Source organism: Cryptomeria japonica, unplaced genomic scaffold (genome assembly GCF_030272615.1).
Source record: "Cryptomeria japonica unplaced genomic scaffold, Sugi_1.0 HiC_scaffold_309, whole genome shotgun sequence".
In the NCBI taxonomy this organism is placed as follows: Eukaryota; Viridiplantae; Streptophyta; class Pinopsida; order Cupressales; family Cupressaceae; genus Cryptomeria; species Cryptomeria japonica.
In genome coordinates, this window is record NW_026729131.1 from 77501 (window position 1) to 92500 (window position 15000).

General features: G+C 59.4%; 1 non-coding gene across 1 annotated transcript; it reads right to left on the reverse strand.

The window, feature by feature from the left end:
- Window positions 1-2479: 2479 nt before the first annotated feature.
- LOC131870264 (5S ribosomal RNA) lies at window positions 2480-2598 on the reverse strand. Its single transcript, XR_009368587.1, has one exon. It is a non-coding gene; the product is annotated as a 5S ribosomal RNA (ribosomal RNA).
- Window positions 2599-15000: the final 12402 nt, after the last annotated feature.

Here is a 15000-nt window from a genome sequence, read left to right on the forward strand (position 1 = left end):
TGGTGGGGTTTCTCGCATTGGCTCTTCCCAGGCCCGGTTGTTGGGTGCGCTCCCACCCTGGCGCGCGCGAAGTTGGAAGTTGGGTTAATTGCCCGGGCGCGCACCTTCGCCAGGGTGGGCACCTTGGTGCGCACACCTTGGCTGGGCTGCGCACCAGGGCGGGCTCAAGATGGCACCAGCATTCCCTTTTTCTCACTATCTTTCAAAACGGAAATTTTAAAATCTCGTTTTTTTTTTGCCTTTTATGGAAATTAGTGAAGGCATCGCATCAAAGGTGCGCACCTCGCTGCCCACCTTGGTGTGCTCCGAGGTGCCCACCACGGTGCGCAACGCCGGTGCGAACCCGGGAGCGCCCCGATGTGTGCTCCAAGGTGCGGCGTGCACGAAGTCGGACCCCGGTTTGCCCCGGGTGCGCACCTCGCGTGCACCTTGGTGCGCACACCTTGGCTGGGTTGCGCGGCCTGGTGGGCACCATGGTGCGCACCAAGGAGCGCTCCGAAGTGTGCTCCAAGGTGCGGCGTGCACGAAGTCGGAGCCCGGTTTGCCCCGGGTACGCACCTCGCGTGCACCTTCGCCGGGGTGGGCACCTCGGCTGGGTTGCGCGCCCTGGTGCGCACCAAGGAGCGCTCCGAAGTGTGCTCCAAGGTGCGGCGTGCACGAAGTCGGAGCCCGGTTTGCCCCGGGTGCGCACCTTCGCCGCGGTGCGCACCATGGCGTGCACGAAGTCGGAGCCCGGTTTGCCCCGGGTGCGCACCTCGCGTGCACCTTCGGCGGGGTTGCGCGCCCTGGTGGGCACCATGGTGCGCACCAAGGAGCGCTCCGAAGTGTGCTCCAAGGTGCGGCGTGCACGAAGTCGGAGCCCGGTTTGCCCCGGGTGCGCACCTCGCGTGCACCTTCGGCGGGGTTGCGCGCCCTGGTGGGCACCATGGTGCGCACCAAGGAGCGCTCCGAAGTGTGCTCCAAGGTGCGGCGTGCACGAAGTCGGAGCCCGGTTTGCCCCGGGTGCGCACCTCGCGTGCACCTTCGCCGCGGTGGGCACCATGGCGTGCACGAAGTCGGAGCCCGGTTTGCCCCGGGTGCGCACCTCGCGTGCACCTTCGCCGGGGTGGGCACCTCGGCTGGGTTGCGCGCCCTGGTGCGCACCAAGGAGCGCTCCGAAGTGTGCTCCAAGGTGCGGCGTGCACGAAGTCGGAGCCCGGTTTGCCCCGGGTGCGCACCTCGCGTGCACCTTCGCCAGGGTGGGCACCTCGGTGCGCACACCTTCTCAATGTTTTCTTGCCTTTTCTGGAAATTGGTGAAGGCAGCGCATCAAAGGTGCGCACCTCGGTGTGCTCCGAGGTGCGAACCCGAGAGCGCTCCGAGGTGCCCACGAAGTCGAAAGTCGGGTTAATTGCATTGTTTTCCCCGGGTGCGCTCCGAGGTGCGCAACATCGGCGCGCACCAAGGAGGGCTCCGAAGTGTGCTCCAAGGTGCGCACGATGGCGTGCACCTCTGGTGCGCACGATTCGGAGCTCGGTTTGACCGGGGTGCGCACACCTTGGCTGGGTTGCGCACCTTTTGTGCGCTCCAAGGTGCGCACGAAGTCGGAGCTCGGTTTGCCCCGGGTGCGCACCTTCGCCAGGGTGCGCACCTTGATGCGCACGCCTTGGCTGGGCTGCGCACCTTGGTGGGCGCCATGGTGCGCACCTTTCGTGCGCTCCAAGGTGCGCACGAAGTCGGAGCTCGGTTTGCCCCGGGTGCGCACCTTGGTGGGCGCCATGGTGCACTCCGAGGTGCCCAAGATTGGTGCGCACCAAGGAGCGCTTCGAAGTGCGCTCCAAGGTGCGCGCGAAGTCGAAAGTTGGGTTAATTGTCCGGTTTGCCTCGGGTGCGCACCTTGCGTGCACCTTCGCCAGGGTGGGCGCCTTGGTGCGCACACCTTGGCTGGGCTGCGCACACCTTGGCACCCGCGTTTCCTTCATTTTAAATTTTTTTTTTTTACAATCTCTCAAGTGGGAAATTCTATAATCTCAACTTTTTTTGCCTTTTCAGGAAACTTTTGAATGGAGCGCATCATTGGTGCGCTCCGAAGTGTGCTCCAAAGCTCTCTCCAGCTGCGTGCACCTGCCCCGGCCGCGCACCCGGCCCCGCCCAGCTTCGCTCACCTGTCCCGGGCGTCTGGTGCGGAACCTTAGAGTAAGAAACATCACCGTGCACCTTGGCCAACGTGCGCGACTCGACCGAGCGCGCACTGGCCGAGGTGCACACCGATTTCACCTGGGTGCGCGCGCAGCACCTCGGGCACACCGGGGTGCGCGCACAACGCCCGGGTTGCACCGTGGCCTGTGTGCTCGGGGCGCCTCGGGTGCGCGCTCGGTGTCGCCCCCGCGCGCGCGGTAGTGCGGGCAGCGCACCCCGGCCCGGCCCGGCCCCGACGAGAACGCAAACGGGCAAAAGGTTTATTCAAATAGCATTGCGACGCCCGGCGAAAAACTAAAAAAGGGTGCAACACCGGGACTTCCCGGGAGGTCACCCATCCCAGTACTACTCCGGCCCAAGCGCGCTTAACTGCGGAGTTCTGATGGGATCCGGTGCACTAACGCTGGTATGATCGCACCCGTTATGAGCTTGTCGCAGTGTGTACTTAGCAAACCGCGACCCACGTGCGAATCCACCCCGGCCACCCACCCCCGTCGAGGTGCACACCCTCCCTCGCGAAGTGCGCCCCGTTCGCCAAGTGTGAGCCCTGCCCGGGTGCGCGCACCTTGCTAGGGCGTCGGGTGTGCACCCGGCCCGGCCTACGTGCGTGCACCTGGAGGGGGCGTCGTGTGCGTGCAGTGTCCCGTCTGCAACGCGGTGCCCACACACCACCTCGGGCGCAACGACCTGCGCTCACATGTGGGCCGAGTGCACCTTGGTGCATGTTCGGGGCGCCTCGGGTGCACGCTCGATCTTGCCCCGGTGCACCAAGGCGCTCGGTTTGCCCCGGGTGCGCACTTGGTGCAAGGTGGGCACCCAAAATAGGGATCAAGCACCAAAACACAAGTTTCGGGATGCAAAATGGGACCCAAGGACCACAAATGCGTTCCAAGACCCATGATGGGTCCACGAGAACAAAAATGTGTTCCGAGACTTAATAAACAAATATTGGGTTTTAGGAGAAGAAACATGCTCTGATGCCCAAAACGAGAATCGACCCCGAAAAGGCCACAGGCCAAAAGTGGGATGCGAGACAAAAAAAAATGGGACCCGAGGACCAAAATTGGGTTCCCAGGTCGAAGACAGGGCAACCGGACAAGAAACGACCTCTAAGGCTCGAAATGAGTCCCGACGACTAAAACTTGACAAGAAGCACCCATCAGGCACCCAACTCGACACCCATGGGATGCCGACCCACCCGGGCTTCCACCTAGCACACCTTGGCACCCACCCACCCTCGCACCCAACCTCGCACCCAACTTAGCACCTTTGAACCCACATTGGCACTCACCCTGACCCTGGCACCTTGGAACCCACATTGGCACTCACCTTGACCCTGGCACCCACCTTTGCACTCACCTTGGGACCCACCCTGGCTCCCACCTCGGCACCCACCCAGACACCCACCTTGGTTCCTTGGCACCCACCTTGGATCCTTGGCACCCACCCCGACACCCACCTTGGCACGCAACTTGGCTACTTGCCACCCACCTTGGCTCCTTGACGCCCACCCCGACAACCACCCCGTGACCTACCCTGGCTAGGGTTGGTGCACACCCACCCTGGTGCCCACCTTGGCACCCACCCTATGACCCACCTTGGCACGCACCTTAGTACCCACCCCGTTACCCACCCTAGGACCCACCCCGTGACCCACCTTGGCCAGGGTGGGTGCACCCACCCTGGTGCCCACCTTGGCACCCACCCATCCTAGCACCCAGCCTGTGACCGGGCTTGGAACCCAACCTTGCACCCGCACCCGTCTTGGCCAGTGTGGGTGCGCACCCATCCTGGCACCCACGTTGTGACACACCCTTTAACCCACGCACCCTAGCACCCACGTTGGCACCCACCTTGGAACCCAACCTAGCAACTTGGCACCCACCCCGTGACCCACCTTGGCATCCACCATAGCAGTCGCCGACTTGGCACCCACCTCGGCACCCACCTTGACACTTGTGGACCCACCTTGCCACTCACCCTAGCATCGACCCATCCTAGCACCCACCCTGGCACCTTTGCACCCTAGCACTCACCCATCCTAGCACCTAACCTGTGACCCACCTTGACACTCACCCTCGCACCCACCTTGGAACCCAACCTAGCACCCACCCACCCTGACACCAACCCTAGCACCTACCCACCCTTGCACCCACCCTGTGACCCATCTTGGCACCCACCCATCCTACCACTCAACCTATCACCCACCTTCTCACCCACCTTGGCATCCACCTTAGCACCCACCCACACTGGCACCTTGGCACCCACCTCGGGCAAGGTGGGTGCACACCCACCCTGGCACCCAATTTAGAACCCACCGAGCATGTTACCCACCTTGGCACCCACATTGCAGCCCACCCTAGTACCCACCCTATGACCCACATTGGCATCCACACCCTAGCACCCAGGCACCTCGACACCCGCCTTGACACCCACCCTAGCACTGAACCTGTGACCCACCTTGGAACTCACCCTAGAACCCACCCACCCTGTGAACCACCTTGGCATCCACCTTAGCACCCACCCACCTTGGCACCCACTCTAGCACTCACCCATCCTAACACCCAACTTGTTACCCACCTTGGCACCCGCCCTCGCGTCCACCTTGAAACCCACCCTAGCACCCACCCACGCAGGAGCCCACCTTGGCACCCAACCTAACACCCACGCATCCTGGCACCCAACTTGTGACCCACCTTGGAACCCACCCTAGTACCCACCTTTGAACCCACTATATCACCAACCCACCTTGGCACCCACCCTATGACCCTCTTTGGAATCCACCCTAGCACGCACCCACCCTGGCACCCACCATGGAGCGCACCCTAGCACCCACCCACCTCGGCACGCACCTCAACACCCACCTTGGTGTGCGCACTGCGCCAACCTCTCAAAGACCCTATGTGGTGCGCTCCAAAGTGTACACCTTTGGTGCGCTCCAAGGTGCGCACCTTTGGTGCACACCGAGGTGCACACCAAAGTGTGCACCGAGGTGAGCACCAAAGTGCACTCCAGGGTGCACACCAAGGCGTGCACCTTTGGTGCGGTCAATGCAAACGAATTCGGAAGTTGGGGTCGATGTCCTAATCGCTGCTGCAGACTACACGTATGAGAATCGGACAAATAGCTTTATATAGGGGAGGTGTTGCGTTTGATGGGTCGACTCCCCTGGTTGTGTGCACTGCACCAACTTCAAAGACCCTGTCTTGTTTAAGAAGTCAAAAGTTGGGGTGGATGTCCTAATCATTGCTGCAGTCTACGCATGTATGAGAATCAGACAAATAGCTTATATAGGGGAGGTGTTGCATTCGGTGGGTTGACTCCCCTGGTTGTGCGCACTGCGCCAACCTCAAAGACCCCGCATAGCAGAAGAAGTCGGAAGTCGGATTTTGGTGAGCACCAAGGCGTGCACCTTTGGTGCGGTCAACGCAGACGAATTCAGAAGTTGGGGTGGATGTCCTAATCGTTGTTGCAGGCTACACATGTATGAGAATCAGACAAATAGCTTATATAGGGGAGGTGTTGGGTTTGATGGGTCAACTCCCTTGGTTGTGCGCATTACGCCAACCTCAAAGACCTTGTTTTCGTTAAGAAGTCAAAAGTTGGGGTCAATGTCCTAATGGCTCCTGCAGGCTACACATGTATGAGAATCGGACAAATAGCTTATATAGGGGAGGTGTTGGGTTTGATGGGTCGACTCCCCTGGTTGTGCGCATTACGTCAACCTCAAAGACCTTGTTTTCGTTAAGAAGTCAAAAGTTGGGGTCGATGTCCTAATTGCTCCTGTAGACTACACATGTATGAGAATCAGACAAATAGCTTATATAGGGGAGGTGTTGGGTTTGATGGGTTGACTCCCCTAGTTGTTCGCATTACACCAACCTCAAAGACCTTGTTTTCGTTTAGAAGCCGAAAGTTGGGGTCGATGTCCTAATTGCTCCTGCAGGCTACGCATGTATGAGAATCAGACAAATAGCTTATATAGGGGAGGTGTTGGGTTTGATGGGTCGACTCCCCTGGTTGTGCGCATTGCGCCAACCTCAAAGACCCTGCATTGCGGATGAAGTCGAAAGTCAGAGTTTGGTGTGCTACAAGGTGTGGTCGAAGGTGCTCACCTAGGTGTGCACCTTTGGAGCACAGGAAAAGTGCCCTCCAAAAGTGCGCACCTTTGGAGTGCACAAAAGTGCCCTCCAAAAGTGCGCACCTTTGGAGCGCAGAAAAGTGCCCTCCAAAAAGTGCCCTCCAAAAGTGCGCACCTTTGGAGCGCAGAAAAGTGCCCTCCAAAAAGTGCCCTCCAAAAGTGCGCACCTTTGGAGCGCAGAAAAGTGCCCTCCAAAAAGTGCCCTCCAAAAGTGCGCACCTTTGGAGCGCAGAAAAGTGCCCTCCAAAAGTGCGCACCTTTGGAGCGCAGAAAAGTGCCCTCCAAAAAGTGCCCTCCAAAAGTGCGCACCTTTGGAGCGCAGAAAAGTGCCCTCCAAAAAGTGCCCTCCAAAAGTGCGCACCTTTGGAGCGCAGAAAAGTGCCCTCCAAAAAGTGCCCTCCAAAAGTGCGCACCTTTGGAGCGCAGAAAAGTGCCCTCCAAAAAGTGCCCTCCAAAAGTGCGCACCTTTGGAGCGCAGAAAAGTGCCCTCCAAAAAGTGCCCTCCAAAAGTGCGCACCTTTGGAGCGCAGAAAAGTGCCCTCCAAAAGTGCGCACCTTTGGAGCGCACAAAAGTGCCCTCCAAAAGTGCGCACTTTTGGTGCGCACCAAGGCGCTGGTTCGGTCGTTGCAGGCGAGTTCGGAAGTTGGGGTCGATGTCCTGAGCGGAGGTGCAAACTACACAGGTGTCGGAATCGGACAAATAGCTTATATAGGGGAGGTGTATGCTTCGATGGGTCGACTCCCCAGGTTGAGCGCACCGCGCCAACCTCAAAGACCCTACGGTATGGATGAAGTCGGAAGTTGGGTCCGATGACCAATTCGATTAGTAGGTATGCTCATGAGGTCGGAATTTGGGTCCGATGACCTGCCATGTGCAGGAAGGCGAATGTTGACACTGTGCGTTGCAAGGTGCACACCAAGGCGCTGGTGCGGTCTTTTTAGTCGAGTTCGGAAGTTGGGGTCGATGTCCTGATCGGAGGTGCAAGCTACACAGGTGTGGGAATCGGACAAATAGCTTATATAGGGGAGGTGTATGCTTCGTTGGGTCGACTCCCCGGGTTGAGCGCACCGCGCCAACCTCAAAGACCCTACGGTATGGATGAAGTCGGAAGTTGGGTCCGATGACCGATTCGATATGTAGGCATACTCGCGAGGTCGGAATTTGGGTCCGATGACCTGCCACGTGCAGGAAGGCGAATGTTGGCACTGTGCGTTGCAAGGTGCGCACCAAGGCGCTGGTTCGGTCGTTGGAGGCGAGTTCGGAAGTTGGGGTCGATGTCTTGATCGGAGGTGCAAACTACACAGGTGTGGGAATCGGACAAATAGCTTATATAGGGGAGGTGTATGCTTCGTTGGGTCGACTCCCCGGGTTGAGCGCACCGCGCCAACCTCAAAGACCCTACGGTATGGATGAAGTCGGAAGTTGGGTCCGATGACCGATTCGATATGTAGGCATACTCGCGAGGTCGGAATTTGGGTCCGATGACCTGCCATGTGCAGGAAGGCGAATGTTGGGACTGTGCGTCGCAAGGTGCGCACCAAGGCGCTGGTGCCGTCGTTGCAGTCGAGTTCGGAAGTTGGGGTCGATGTCCTGGTCAGAGGTGCAAACTACACAGGTGTGGGAATCGGACAAATAGCTTATATAGGGGAGGTGTATGCTTCGATGGGTCGACTCCCTGGGTTGAGCGCACCGCGCCAACCTCAAAGACCCTACAGTATGGATGAAGTCGGAAGTTGGGTCCGATGACCGATTCGATACGTAGGCATATTGGCGAGGTCTGAATTTGTGTCCGATGACCTGCCATGCGCAGGAAGGCGGAATTTGGGTCCGATGACCGAGTTGATGGCGTGCCATGCGCAGAAAGGCGGAATTTGGGTCCGATGACCGAGTTGATGTTGATGGCCCGCCATGCACAGGAAGGCGGAATTTGGGTCCGATGACCGATTTGAAGGCGTGCCATACGCAAAAAGGCGGAGTTTGGGTCCGATGACCGAGTTGATATTGATGGCCCGCCATGCGCAGGAAGGCGGAATTTGGGTCCGATGACCTGACATACGCATGGAGTCCGACTCGGGGGCCGATGTTCGATTCGATGACTTGCATTGTGGGTAAAGTCGGAAGTTGTGGTCTTTGACCCGATTCGATGACCAGACTTCGGCTGCTTGAGAATCGGACAAATAACTTATATAGGGGAGGTAGTGTTCTCGAGCATCCTCCCCCCGTGCCCGTTTATGTCGATTGATGCTGGTGCTCGACTGGTTGGAGCGCTCGGATGCAAAAATCTTGCACCAGGATTTATCGATTGTGATGGACACGGCAAGTCTCCTGATTGCTATGCAGGAGCTCATCGTGAATCTCTATGCGGCCTTGGTATGGACTCGACCTGCGGAATGGTTCGGCAATGGTAGTCGCTCCAACACGTCCTTGCAATGGCCACAGAGGTGATTCGACTAGAGCTCCAGTCTAGCTTTTGGGTTGCTTGGCGGACTGGTATAGCCGCGATCGAGTTCCGGCCATGAACGTTTTAGATAGCTCTTGGGCTTTCTGGGACGGAAGTCGGAAGTTTGGGCTGTTGTCCGATTTGATGACCATTCTTCGGATGTGTGAGAATCGGACAAATAACTTATATAGGGGACTGTGTTGTCTCACGCAGCCCCCTCCGTGCCCCTCTATCTCGACCGATGTTGGTGCTTGAAAGGGTTGGGATCGCTCGGATTTATAAACGTGCACCACCATTTGTCGAGTGTGAGGGACGCGGCAGGTCTCCTAAATGCTATGCGGGCGCTCTCTGAGAATCTCTATCCGGCCTCGACACAGACTAGTCTTGCTGAATGGTTTGGCACTGGTAGTCGATCCAACACGTCGTTGTTGTGGCCGCCTAGGCGATTCGATTCGAGCCCCCGTCTAGCTTTTGGGTTGCTTGGCGGATTTTGCCCTATCCGCAAGTGAGCTCGGTCCCTAAACGTTCGAGAAACCCGATTGCTATGCGCCGACTCTCTTTCTTGCGAGCCTCCATCTAGCTTTTGGGTCTCTACGGAACGGAAGTCGGAATCTGGGACCGTTGTTTGATTCGACGAGGCAGACTACGGTTGTGCGAGAATCGGACAAATAACTTATATAGGGGAGGTGTTGACTGGAGCATTCTCCCCCGTGCCCCTCTAACTCGACCAATGCTGGCGCTCGAACGGTGGTAGCGCTCGGATTTTCATTGAGCGCCAGCATTGGTCGATTTAGAGGGGCATGCGAGATTCCCGAATGCTATGCGAGGGCTCTAACGGAAATGTCTATTGGTTTCGGTATGGATGCAATTGCGAGTGGTTCGGCAAAGGTAGTCGTTCCGATGCGTCCATGTCGTGGCCAAATCGATAATTCGATTTGAGCCCTCGTATAGCATTTGGGTCTCTCGATGTGATTCCGCATTCCAGTCCCTTTGGGCACTGCTTGAGCCGCATCCCAGGGGGTTCCCTTCCCAATAATCTGCCTCGCAACCCGATTGCTATGCGGTGAGGCTCCTCGGCCGCCTCGGAACTATCTGTGTATCAGACGCATCGCGGGATAAGGGGTTGGCAACGGTAGTCGCCCCAAGCGCGTCCGATGCTTGGACCATTCCGAGGCGGCCCTGAAGCCTCTTCCGTCTAGCCGTTGGGTCCTTCTCGCCGCATCCCTCGCCTCGCACCCCGATTGCTATGCGGTGAGGCTCCTCGGCCGCCTCGGAACTATCTGTGTATCGGACGCGTCGCGGGATAAGGGGTTGTCACTGGTAGTCGCCCCAAGCGCGTCCGATGCTTGGACCATTCCGAGGCGGCCCTGAAGCCTCTTCCGTCTAGCCGTTGGGTCCTTCTCGCCGCATCCCTCGCCTCGCACCCCGATTGCTATGCGGTGAGGCTCCTCGGCCGCCTCGGAACTATCTGTGTATCGGACGCGTCGCGGGATAAGGGGTTGTCATTGGTAGTCGCCCCAAGCGCGTCCGATGCTTGGACCATTCCGAGGCGGCCCTGAAGCCTCTTCCGTCTAGCCGTTGGGTCCTTCTCGCCGCATCCCTCGCCTCGCACCCCGATTGCTATGCGGTGAGGCTCCTCGGCCGCCTCGGAACTATCTGTGTATCGGACGCGTCGCGGGATAAGGGGTTGTCACTGGTAGTCGCCCCAAGCGCGTCCGATGCTTGGACCATTCCGAGGCGGCCCTGAAGCCTCTTCCGTCTAGCCGTTGGGTCCTTCTCGCCGCATCCCTCGCCTCGCACCCCGATTGCTATGCGGTGAGGCTCCTCGGCCGCCTCGGAACTATCTGTGTATCGGACGCGTCGCGGGATAAGGGGTTGTCACTGGTAGTCGCCCCAAGCGCGTTCGATGCTTGGACCATTCCGAGGCGGCCCTGAAGCCTCTTCCGTCTAGCCGTTGGGTCCTTCTCGCCGCATCCCTCGCCTCGCACCCCGATTGCTATGCGGTGAGGCTCCTCGGCCGCCTTGGAACTATCTGTGTATCGGACGCGTCGCGGGATAAGGGGTTGTCACTGGTAGTCGCCCCAAGCGCGTCCGATGCTTAGACCATTCCGAGGCGGACCCGAAGCCTCTTCCGTCTAGCCGTTGGGTCCTTCTCGCCGCATCCTTCGCCTCGCACCCCGATTGCTATGCGGTGAGGCTCCTCGGCCGCCTCGGAACTATCTGTGTATCGGACGCGTCGCGGGATAAGGGGTTGTCACTGGTAGTCGCCCCAAGCGCGTCCGATGCTTGGACCATTCCGAGGCGGACCCGAAGCCTCTTCCGTGTAGCCGTTGGGTCCTTCTCGCCGCATCCCTCGCCTCGCACCCCGATTGCTATGCGGTGAGGCTCCTCGGCCGCCTTGGAACTATCTGTGTATCGGACGCGTCGCGGGATAAGGGGTTGTCACTGGTAGTCGCCCCAAGCGCGTCCGATGCTTGGACCATTCCGAGGCGGACCCGAAGCCTCTTCCGTCTAGCCGTTGGGTCCTTCTCGCCGCATCCCTCGCCTCGCACCCCGATTGCTATGCGGTGAGGCTCCTCGGCCGCCTTGGAACTATCTGTGTATCGGACGCGTCGCGGGATAAGGGGTTGTCACTGGTAGTCGCCCCAAGCGCGTCCGATGCTTGGACCATTCCGAGGCGGACTCGAAGCCTCTTCCGTCTAGCCGTTGGGTCCTTCTCGCCGCATCCCTCGCCTCGCACCCCGATTGCTATGCGGTGAGGCTCCTCGGCCGCCTTGGAACTATCTGTGTATCGGACGCGTCGCGGGATAAGGGGTTGTCACTGGTAGTCGCCCCAAGCGCGTCCGATGCTTGGACCATTCCGAGGCGGCCCCGAAGCCTCTTCCGTGTAGCCGTTGGGTCCTTCTCGCCGCATCCCTCGCCTCGCACCCCGATTGCTATGCGGTGAGGCTCCTCGGCCGCCTTGGAACTATCTGTGTATCGGACGCGTCGCGGGATAAGGGGTTGTCACTGGTAGTCGCCCCAAGCGCGTCCGATGCTTGGACCATTCCGAGGCGGCCCCGAAGCCTCTTCCGTGTAGCCGTTGGGTCCTTCTCGCCGCATCCCTCGCCTCGCACCCCGATTGCTATGCGGTGAGGCTCCTCGGCCGCCTTGGAACTATCTGTGTATCGGACGCGTCGCGGGATAAGGGGTTGTCACTGGTAGTCGCCCCAAGCGCGTCCGATGCTTGGACCATTCCGAGGCGGACCTGAAGCCTCTTCCCTCTAGCCGTTGGGGCTTTCTCGCCGCATCCCTCGCCTCGCACCCTGATTGCTATGCTGTGAGGCTCCTCGGCCGCCTTGGAACTATCTGTGTATCGGACGCATCGCGGGATAAGGGGTTGGCAGTGGTAGTCGCCCCAAGCGCATCCGATGCTTGGACCATTCCGAGGCGGCCCTGCAGCCTCTTCCGTCTAGCCGTTGGGGCCATCTCGCCGCATCCCCCACCTCGCACCACGATTGCTATGCGGTGAGGCTCCTTGGCCGCCTCGGAACTATCTGTGTATCGGACGCATCGCGGGATAAGGGGTTGTCACTGGTAGTCGCCCCAAGCGCGTCCGATGCTTGGACTATTCCGAGGCGGCCCTGCAGCCTCTTCCGTCTAGCCGTTGGGGCCATCTCGCTGCATCCCCCACCTCCTCGGCCGCCTCGGAACTATCTGTGTATCGGACGCATCGCGGGATAAGGGGTTGGCAGTGGTAGTCGCCCCAAGCGCGTCCGATGCTTGGACTATTCCGAGGCAGCCCTGCAGCCTCTTCCGTCTAGCCTTTGGGGCCTTCTCGCCGCATCCCTCGCCTCGCACCCCGATTGCTATGCGGTGAGGCTCCTCGGCCGCCTGGGAACTATCTTCGTATCGGACGCATCGCGGGATAAGGGGTTGTCACTGGTAGTCGCCCCAAGCGCGTCCGATGCTTGGACTATTCCGAGGCGGCCCTGTGGCCTCTTCCGTCTAGCCGTTGGGGCCATCTCGCCGCATCCCCCACCTCGCACCCCGATTGCTATGCGGTGAGGCTCTTCGGCCGCCTTGGAACTATCTTCGTATCGGACGCATTGCGGGATAAGGGGTTGTCACTGGTAGTGGCCCCAAGCGCGTCCGATGCTTGGACTATTCCGAGGCGGCCCTGCAGCCTCTTCCGTCTAGCCGTTGGGGCCATCTCGCCGCATCCCCCACCTCGCACCCCGATTGCTATGCGGTGAGGCTCCTCGGCCGCCTTGGAACTATCTTCGTATCGGACGCATCGCGGGATAAGGGGTTGTCACTGGTAGTCGCCCCAAGCGCGTCCGATGCTTGGACTATTCCGACGCGGCCCTGTGGCCTCTTCCGTCTAGCCGTTGGGGCCATCTCGCCGCATCCCCCACCTCGCACCCCGATTGCTATGCGGTGAGGCTCCTCGGCCGCCTTGGAACCATCTTCGTATCGGACGCATCGCGGGATAGGGGGCTGTCACTGGTAGTCGCCCCAAGCGTGTCCGATGCTTGGACCATTCCTAGGCGGCCCTGAAGCCTCTTCCGTCTAGCCGTTGGGGCCTTCCCGCCCCATCCCTCGCCTCGCACCCCCGATTGCTATGCGGTGAGGCTCCTCGGCCGCCTTGGAACCATCTGTGTATCGGACGCATCGCGGGATAAGGGGTTGGCACTGGCAGTCGCCCCAAGCGCGTCCGATGCTTGGACCATTCCGAGGTGGCCCTGAAGCCTCTTCCGTCTAGCCGTTGGGGCCTTCCCGCCCCATCCCTCGCCTCGCACCCCGATTGATATGCGGTGAGGCTCCTCGGCCGCCTTGGAACTATCTGTGTATCGGACGCATCGCGGGATAAGGGGTTGGCACTGGTAGTCGTCCCAATCGCATCCGATGCTTGGACCATTCCGAGGCGGCCCTGCAGCCTCTTCCGTTTAGCCGTCGGGGCCTTCCCGCCGCATCCCTCGCCTCGCATCCCGATTCCTATGCGGTGAGTCTTCTCGGCCGCCGCGGAACTATACCTGTTATTGCTACTGCATCCTTCGGCTGGTAACCTCCTCTGCCGCCTTGGAACGTTCTCTTTGTCGGACGCGTCGCGGGATAAGGGGTTGGCACTGGTAGTCGCCCCAAGCGCGCCCGATGCATAGACCGCTCCGAGTCGACCTTGCTTTCAGCCTCTCACATGCATAGACCTCTCTGAGTCGACCCTGCAGCCTCTCACGTTTAGCCTTTGGAATCTCGCCTCACAACATGATTGCTATCCTTGATGCATCCCTTGCCTCGAGCCCTGATTGCTTTCTTGGCTGCATCCCTCCTCTCCTCACAGCCCGGTTGTCATCACTGCTTCATCCGTCGCTTCATGCATTCTGGCTGCTGGGCCCTTCCCACCGCACACCTCGATTGCTATCTCTTCTGCATCACACACCCCGATTGCTATCTCTGCTACATCCCTCGGCTCTCACTTCTGCATCCTTCGCCTCACACCTCGATTGCTATCAATGCTGCATCCGTAACCTCACACCCCGATTGCTATGCGGGGAGGCTCCTTGGCCGCCTTGGAAATTTCTGTGTGTCGGACGCACCGCGGGATAAGGGGTTGGCACTGGTAGTCGCCCCAAGTGCGCCCGATTCTTAGACCGCTTCGAGGTGACCTCGTAGCCTCTTTCGTCCAGGCTTCCTGCCTTCAACGCCCTTTTTACACCTCGATTGCTATGCGCGGGCTCGTTGGCGTCTATCACCTCTCTGCGAAGAGTGGCACGATGATTGTTGGGGTAAATCGTAGCAGTCCGATCTCTGGCCTTGGGCCATTGTGAGGGCTGATCGATTTCCTGTGCGCATCTCGTGTTCGCCCAGTAACAGACTCGACGACTTGTAATCGGTCTTGTTCCCGATTGTTCCTGGAGGTAGTCTTCGGAACTCTTGGATTTGACCTGTCACTCGAACTGTCCTCTTCCGAGGATGCTTGTGTGTGTGTGCTTGTGCCATTTCCTTGGCGGTATTAACGAGATATTAAAGAGCGGAGTGAGCGCCTCGCCCAGCTATGTTTGGGGCTCTCACTCCCTTACCCGGTGTGCGACCGCTTTGCACGTAGGTTGCGGAGCATCGCGACTCTTTCGATGTTTGGCGGTTGTCTTCCGGTGATGCGTTGGTCCCGAAGTGCACGTTACTAGCATTTCTGCCATTGTTCTCGATCTTTGGCACGTTCCTTCGTTGCAATTGGATATATATCTCCGTTTATACGCGCAG